General features: G+C 42.1%; 1 protein-coding gene and 1 long non-coding RNA gene across 2 annotated transcripts in view; both read left to right on the top strand.

Moving 5' to 3' along the window:
• pdxdc1 (pyridoxal-dependent decarboxylase domain containing 1) overlaps positions 1–9,428 on the top strand; it is a 163,913-nt gene that overhangs the window by 67,254 nt on the left and 87,231 nt on the right. The gene's annotated exons all lie outside the window — the stretch shown is intronic.
• LOC119422018 overlaps positions 3,330–9,428 on the top strand; it is a 33,566-nt gene continuing 27,467 nt past the window's right edge. The window contains exon 1 of the long non-coding RNA XR_005187392.1: positions 3,330–3,350. This is a non-coding gene — a long non-coding RNA (uncharacterized LOC119422018). The remainder of the gene's footprint in view (positions 3,351–9,428) is intronic.

Here is a 9,428-nt window from a genome sequence, read left to right as displayed (position 1 = left end):
TAAAGCACTCTACTACACACGCATTCATACAGCACTCTACTACACACACATTCATACAGCACTCTACTACACACACACATTCATAAATCACTCTGCTACACACACCTTCATACAGCTCTCTACTACACACACATTCATACAGCTCTCTACTACACACACATTCATCCAGCTCTCTACTACACACACATTTATAAAGCACTCTACTACGCACACATTCATAAAGCACTTTACTACACAAACATTCATACAACACTCTACTGCGCACACATTCATAAAGCGCACTACTTCGCACAGATTCATGCAACACTCCACTATACACATAATCATAGTGCACTCTGCTAAACACTCATTCATACAACACTCTACTACACAAACTTTCATACAACACTACTACACATACATTCATAAAGCACTCTACTACACACACATTCATGCAACACTTTACTACACACACAATCATACAGCACTCTACTACACACACATTCATGCAACACTCTACTACACACACTTTCATAAAGGACCCAACTACACACACATTCATAGAGCACTCAACTACACACATTCATACAGCACTCAACTACACACACATTCATACAGCACTCAACTACACACATTCATACAGCTCTCTACTACACACACATTCATAAAGCACTCTACTACACACACATTCATACATCACTCTAGTACACACACATTCATAAAACACTCTACTACACACACAATCATATTGCACTCTACTAAACACATTCATGCAACACTCTACTACACACAATCATAGTGCACTCTACTAAAGACTCATTCATACAACACTACTACATACACATTCATAAAGCACTCGACTTCAAACACATTCATGCAACACTCTACTAAACACACATTCATACAGAACTCTAATAAACACACATCCATACAGCACTCTACTACACACACATTCATACAACTCTCTAATACACACACATTCATAAAGCACTCTACTAAACACACATTCATACAGCACCATACTAAACACACATTCATACAGCACACTAATACACACACATTCATAGAGCACTCAACTACACACATGCATACAGCACTCAACTACACACACATTCATACAGCACTCAACTACACACACATTCACACAGCACTCAACTACACACACATTCATACATCTCTCTACTACACACACATTCATACAGCTCTCTACTACACACACATTCATAAAGCACTCTAGTACACACACATTCATAAAGCACTCTAGTACACACGCATTCATACAGCACTTTACTACACGCGCATTCATACAGCTCTCTACTACACACGCATTCATACAGCTCTTTACTACACATGCATTCATAAAGCACTTTAGTACACACACATTCATAAAGCACTCTACTACACACACATTCATACAGCTCTCTACAACACACACATTCATACTGCACTCTACTACGCACACATTCATAAAGCACTCTACTACACACACATTCATAAAGCACTCTACTACACACACATTCATACATCACTCTACTACACACACATTCATAAAACACTCTACTACACACACAGTCATAGTGCACTCTACTAAAGACTCATTCATACAACACTACTACATACACATTCATAAAGCACTCGACTACACACACATTCATGCAACACTCTACTAAACACACATTCATACAGAACTCTAATAAACACACATCCATACAGCACTCTACTACACACACATTCATACAACTCTCTAATACACACACATTCATAAAGCACTCTACTAAACACACATTCATACAGCGCTATACTAAACACACATTCATACAGCACACTAATACACACACATTCATAGAGCACTCAACTACACACACATTCACACAGCACTCAACTACACACACATTCATACATCTCTCTACTACACACACATTCATAAAGCACTCTAGTACACACGCATTCATACAGCACTCTACTACACGCGCATTCATACAGCTCTCTACTACACACGCATTCATACAGCTCTTTACTACACACGCATTCATAAAGCACTTTACTACACACACATTCATAAAGCACTCTACTACACACTTCTTCATTGCCTCATCAGAGGCAATGAGGGGTTCATTGTCTTATCCAGGGACACTTCAACTATGACTGCTATCAAAGTCCCAACTCTGCAACTGAATTACGACTGCTCTAACAACTCTGTTACAGTTGACATAAAAAGCAGACTTATAAATATTTTTACAATTTCGTCCCCTTTAATGTGACACCTGTAGAGTTCTCTTTAAAACCATGTTTGTCATTCATGAGGTTGACGAGCTGTGGTTGCCATCTTGAATCTAATTAACTCTTAAGGGTTTATTTATTTATTTTTTATTTAAGGATCCTCATTAGTCTTCACTATAGTATAGATGCAGAGGGCTCTTCTTCCTCGGGTCCACAAGCTTTACAACACACAAATGTTACAATCATCACATCTCCAAACGTCACAAATAAAACCATCTGAGACACAAGAACGAGTTGTTCACAAGTTATCAGCTGCAGGTGAGCTTCGCTTTCAAAGCAAGGTTTGCTTGCTGAGTTTTGTTAAAATGTTTTGTGAAATATTTTTCTAAAATACACACACACGCACACGCACACACACACACACACACACACACACACACACACACACACACACAGTAATAAAAACATGCAATAAGTTGTTTATGCCGGTGTTCATGTCAATAAACTAAAACATTGGTGCATGTTTTGATTATCACAACAAAAGAAATATCTGCAGTAATTTGTTTCTCTTCTAATATTTCTGTGGATTATAATGAAATGACATTTTCAGCTGAATAACTTTTTATGCCAGCTTGATCCAAGATGACTGCCACAGATCATTGATATTAGTCAGCACAAGATTTATAATATACCACACAGCATTTTACAGATGCTCATTTACATTTTGGTATTGTACCTGTTGTGCGTCATTCATGACACACTATGAGCACTAAATATTGTGCAAAATCTTTTTTGAAAACATGGACCATGTTTGCCTGTTAGCAAAATGTTACATGAATGATGTTGATGACACAAAGTAATAGTTGTATATAAGTTGGTTTTGTTTTTCTGCTCCTGGAATAGTTCTAGTTTACATTTTTATCTGAGTCTCACAAACACCGCTCACCTGTTTGTCCTGCAGGTACGAGAGCGGCTCCGCCTGCTTCCACGAGGATGACCGGGATGGGCTGGTCAAGGTGTGTCGACTGGTCATCAACGCTCGTTATGAAGAGTATTCCACAGAGGGTTATGCTGCGTTATGCTCCAGCCAGCCAATCATCTACCAGAGCGCCTCCTGCAGAGCTGCTCTGGGACAGCACGTGTGCATCCAAGTAGGAAGAACAAAATATTTCATATAATACTTTTTTCATTCAACCTTTATAAATACAGGTTAGTCTCATTGAGTCACGAGGACTCATTTACAAGAGAGACTGTTTTAGACAGACAACATATAAAGTACAGACAACAATAAGAAACAATAAAATGCAATTAAAATAAAAGTAGTGGTATAAAACAAAAACATTAAGGTGCTTTATTAAACAAAGTGAAATACTAAAAATAAGAACATATTTTCTTTGATGTTTCTATTGACCTTTTTCAAATGTTTAAAATCCCTTAAATAAATCAAAGTGGACAGCTGTAGTTCCTGTTGCAAGGTGTTCCAGGTTAGAGGAGCTGAGTATTTAAAGGTCTTTTTGCTGAGTTCAGTCCGCAGTGAGGGAACACTGCAGGTAATGAAGGCCTGAGAGTGCAGGTTGTAACTGCACTGACAATGTGACATGTGGGAGGAGATATAAGAAAGTAGCAGACCAAGAATGAATTCATAGATGAAAATGAACCAGTGTGAGAGCCTACGTGTAGATAACTATGACCAACTGACCATAGAGTACTGGGTGTAGTGATGGGTACGGTAGTTACAACCAGTTATGAATCTTGGCACACCATGGTAGACAGCATCCAACATCTGCAAGCAGCTGGCAGGGGCATTCATGTAAATAATTTCACCATAGTCAATGGCCGGTAGGAAGGTTGCAGTTATAAGGCTTTTCCTGGCGTTCAGAGTTGAGCAAGATCTATTTCTGGAAAAAAATAAACCCAGTTTTAATTTCAGTTTCTTTATCAAGTTTTCGACATGCAGTTTAAAAGAGAGATGTGCATCAACTTCCCGAGTATTTGTAAAAATCTACAAACTCAATAGGAACACCGTGCATGGCTGAGATGGGAAGAAGAGTTGCTGGCACCAACTTTCTGTCGGAAAACAACATCCCTTTGGTTTTATCAACATTTAGCACCAGTTTGAGATGGAACAAGTCTGACTGAATGTTGAATGCAGACTGTAGAAGCTGGAAAACCTTGGCAACTGTGTTAGCTCGGCAATAAACAACTGTATAGTCAGCATAGAGCATATGTGTCAAACTCTAGGCCCACGAGCCAAATGTGCCCCTTGTTGACATCTTATCTGGACCCCAAGATTATATGTGAAATGTAAAATATTTCCATCTCTTGAATTTTTTCAGTAATCTTTGATTATGATTTTGAAAGCACAACAGAGAACATCAAATGAGACTAATCAAACTCTTGTTGAGGAACCTGTGACCAAAAAAATATGATGGGTATCTGGTTTGAGTTAATGTAGTTTCTGAAATTGGCCCTTAGTTTGAAAAAAGTTTTAATTTTGGCCCTCTTTTGTGAGTTTGACACCCCTGGCATAGAGATCAAGGAAGCGTCAGGAATGTTTTGACCTACATTATTTATATAAATTCTAAAATGGGTGTGTCCTAAAACTGAGCCTTGTGGCACGCCATTAGTAACCGTTAGGTAGCTAGACGAAGCACCATTATGCCGAACACATCAGTCAGATATTCTTTATTGTCATTCGCACCTCATGTGGTACATGTGGTGGAGCGAAATGATGTACACAGGGTCCCAGTTACATCCAACAATAAAATGTATAAGAAAAACAGTAATAACATCTAAGATATGAACTAAGAAAAACATCAACTAAATATACACTAAGCACTCATAACATAAAAACATTGAACATCAGCACAAACATGAACATGAGTCTGTGTGAGCGGATGTGCACGCATGAACACATCAACAATGAAACAGATCAGCAGCAACATGAAACAGATCAGCAGCAACATGATGTGATTTTTCACAGTGATTATTCTGGTTAGAGATTCATGAGTCTAACAGCCTCAGGGTAGAAGCTGTTCCTCAGTCTAGTGGTTCTACACTTAATGCTCCTCAACCTCCTTCCTGAGGGGAGTGGGGCAAAAAGTGTGTGTGCTGAGTGAGTGAGGTCCTTCATGATGCAGGTAGCCCTCTCTAGAGGTGTAGATATCTGTGATGGTGGGGAGGCTGATTCCAACATCTTCTGTGCAGCCTTCACCACTCTCTGCAAAGCTTTTCTTTCTGCAGCTGTGTAGCCTCCATGCCACCTGTTGATGCAGGAGCACAGGATGCTCTCCACTGCACACCTGTAGCAGGAGGTGAGGACTGAGCTTCCCAGACCAGCTCGCCTCAGCCGTCTGAGGAAGTAGAGTCTCTGATAAGCTTTCTTGATCAGGCTGGTGGTGTTGTTGCTCCAGCTGAGGTTGTTGTTCATGTGCACACCCAATTACTTGTAGCTGGAGACCACTTCCACTGCAGATCCTCTTATGTTCACTTCACTTCCGGCGAGCTGATGGACAGCAGCTCCCTCCGGCTTCTCTGCAGTCTTTTATCATCAAACTGACCCGTTTTTCGAACCGGACTAAAGTTGGTCCTCCTTCCAACCGAATTCGGTGTTCAGTGACTCAGAGAGCCGGACGGGACCGTCCAAAAAAAAAAAAATAATATTTTGGCCCTGGACCGATCGGCCGCTCCCCCCCCATCGGTCACTCTGAGCGCACCCTGCCGGCCAGGTGACCCCTCGAGCTGGGGAGTCGACGCACGAAGGTCCGGTGTTTTTTCTCTCTCTCCCTGGACCTCAACGAACTCTTATCTGGACCTTTGTGGTTCTACCTGGTTCCGACAAATATCGCCGGGTGGTATTTCGCTGGTTTTCAGCTGGACTGGCCCTCGTGGTGTTTCCATAGGTGTGGGGGAAGTGTACCTGTGTCCCTCGAATTGGACCTGAACCGAATCGAGGTGGCTGTGGGGAAATTCGTCTTCTACAGAGCCGGTCTCAGCTTCAGTGAGCAGCCCGTTACTTTTACTGAAGGACGATCCACCTCCGTGGAGTCGTTGTGTTCACCTGGAGGAGACGCTCCGGTGCTTTGAAGCGCCGCCGGACCGGAGCAGAACCGCGCCGCCGGGCTGCCGGACCGGAGCAGAACCGCGCCGCCGGACTGGGCCGCCGGACCGGAGCAGAACCGCGCTGCTAGACTGGGCCGCCGGACCGGAGCAAAACCGGGCCAGGGATATCTTCAGCCTCTTCGTCTCTCGTGCTTGGAGCGCCGGAGCCGAACTGGAGCAGAACCGGACCGGACCAGTTGCCGACTTCAGCCTCAGCCTCTCTGGTCAGTCTCGCTTTTCACCGGGGGTGCCCGGTGCAGTCGGGTGCTGAGAAGCGGAGGAGCAGCGTGGAGGAGCAGGGCTGCATGGTGCTCGAGAGAAGTTCGGAGTTTGTATCGGAGTTGCTCAGGCCTCCATCCAAACTCACCTGGATAATAATTAATTTTATTCCGGATCACGTTGTTGGCCCCTGTTGACCTGAAACGAACTTGGACCATGCCTTTCACTTCAGGAGGATTTTCTGGCAGCTCGCTCTGCTATTTGCTGCGAATTTTCAGTTTCTGTTTGGGCCTGTTGATTCTGGACCCAGCTTCTGTTTCTCATGGGAGCATCCATCCATCCATCCATCCATCTTCACAGGGGGGCCGGAGCCCCCCTCAGCCTGACTTAAACTGCAGTTGGGCCACCTCGTCGGGTTTGTTTGCCCATTTGAACTGTGACATTTTATGGTCTGAATCTTTTCTGCATCATTCATATTACTGTCACTATTTTCAGTTCTCAGATTATCTGGAGTCACTGAATCTTGTTAATACACCTGAATCTGTCCATCACTGCAACTTTCACTGTTTTTGGGTTCTGAATGATCGCGTCTTCATTAATGTTTCTCATGGTTCGATTATGGGGGCTAATTGTCACACTGTTAACTCTTGTAATTACACATCAGTCACAAAAAACTCAAGAAAATGTCTGATAATAATGTTGTTATTGCTCTCAGGAATTCAACCTAATCCTGGACCCCCCACTAATTACAGCACACCAAATGACTTTAAAAACGCCTCTGGGCTCCATTTCCTGCATGTAAACGCTCGTAGCCTTCTGAAAAAACTTGATGCTGTGAAAATCCTGGTCAGTTCTTCTGGGGCAGATGTTATCTTTATTTCTGAGTCCTGGCTCAACAAATCTGTAATGAATAATGACGTGGCAATCAATGGGTTTAACATCTACCGCTGTGATCGTCAAAAAAGGGGGGGTGGAGTCATTATTTACATTAGAGACACTCTGGTTTCAAGTCTTGTGACTTTCAAAACAATTCCAAACCAGTTTGAAGTCTTATCTGTAAACATCACCTTGAATGGAGGCCAGGTTTTAACTGTAGTCTGCTGCTACCGCCCCCCCACAGCTTCACCTGAAGCATTAAATGCCATTAAGGAATTCCTTGGTAATTTAAAATTCAAAGAGATCTTTTTGGCAGGAGATCTCAACATTGATTGGTGTAAGTCGACCCCCCTCTGTGACAAATTCAAGGAATGTTGCTTGTCTTTTAATTTAACCCAACTGATCGACTCCCCCACCAGATTAAATAAAAGCCATCCTGACAATTCCTCCATCTTAGACCTGTTTCTAACTAATATGCCTCACAAATTCCCTGGTACAGGTGTATTCGCTGATCTTTTGAGTGATCATTGTGTGACAGCGGCTTTAAGAAATAGTAAACTTCCACCTTCTAAGCCCAGATTAATTCAAAAAAGGGATCTGAAACATTTCTGTGAACAGTCATTCCTCTGGGATCTGTCTCACTTTGACTGGCATCGTATTCTGTTAACTGATGACGTGAACTCTGCTTGGAACTATTTCCATAATAATTTCATTTATTTCCTGAACATACATGCTCCTTTTCGTCAGTTCAGAATAAAGGGACGAGACAGCCCCTGGTTTACTCCAGAGCTAGCTGACCTCCTGCACAGGAGAGATCATCTTTGGGCCGCAGCGAGAAAATCTGACTCAGACACTGATTGGTTGAGTTTCCGACAGATGAATAAATGTACAACTTCTGTCAAAGCAGCAAAACGAAACTATTTCTTATCTCAGACCTCCAAAAATCTAAATGACCCCAACAGATTCTGGAAAACAATTAAATCTCTCTCAGGCACCCCCCAATCATCTGACCTCCCATCACAACTTCTCGTTAACTCTGTTCCTGTGTCAAATAAGCACGAGATCCTGAACTGTCTCAACAAACATTTTGTTGCTTCTGGTTCTTTATTTGACACAGTAACTAATGGAAAATCAGCCACTTCACTTAATAACCAAACTTCTACAAATCAAATCCCTCCTACAAGTCAATCCTCAGTTAATCACACCTTCTCTTTTTCTCCATTCTCAGTCAGTGAGGTCAATAAACTGTTAAAAGATCTTGATCCTAAAAAATCTGCAGGTCCAGATGAACTTCCACCTTATTTCTTAAGGCTGGCTGCTCATATCATCACAGTCCCTGTGACCCACATCTTCAATCTCTCCATAAGACAAAACTCCATCCCAGACACTTGGAAAACAGCCTTTGTTCTTCCTTTGCTGAAGGGAGGTGACCCCACCTCACTGAACAACTATCGACCAATCTCTAAACTCTGCATTTTAGCCAAGGTTCTAGAAAAACTGATAAACTCTCAAATCAAAAATTACCTGGACTCATTTAACATCTTACCTCCACATCAATCTGGTTTCAGGAAACAACACAGCACAACCACTGCTTCACTGAAGGTTCTTAATGATGTTGTTGAAGCACTGGATGCTAAAGATTATTGTGCTGCACTTTTCTTAGACCTGTCTAAAGCTTTTGACACTGTGGATCATAACATCTTGTGTCATAAACTCTCAGAAATCGGTTTCTCAGATCACACCATTGGTTGGTTCTCTAACTATCTTTCAGACCGGAGGCAATGTGTTCAACATAATGGTACTTCCTCCAGTTATTTAACAGTCAACAATGGTGCACCACAAGGCTCAGTCTTAGGACCCACCCTCTTTACAATCTACATACATAATGTAGGTAAAAACATCCCTAATGCATCCATACATTTCTATGCTGATGACACAGTTGTTTATTGTCGAGCTAAAACTGTTGCTAAGGCTTTCCAGCTTTTGAAATCTGCATTCAACATCATCCAGACTGATTTGTTTCGCCTCAAACT

Source organism: Nematolebias whitei, chromosome 15 (assembly GCF_014905685.2).
Source record: "Nematolebias whitei isolate Nwh7 chromosome 15, NemWhi1, whole genome shotgun sequence".
Taxonomy (NCBI): Eukaryota; Metazoa; Chordata; class Actinopteri; order Cyprinodontiformes; family Rivulidae; genus Nematolebias; species Nematolebias whitei.
The sequence above is the reverse complement of the archived record's forward strand: the minus strand, read 5'-3'. Positions and strand labels throughout refer to the sequence as shown.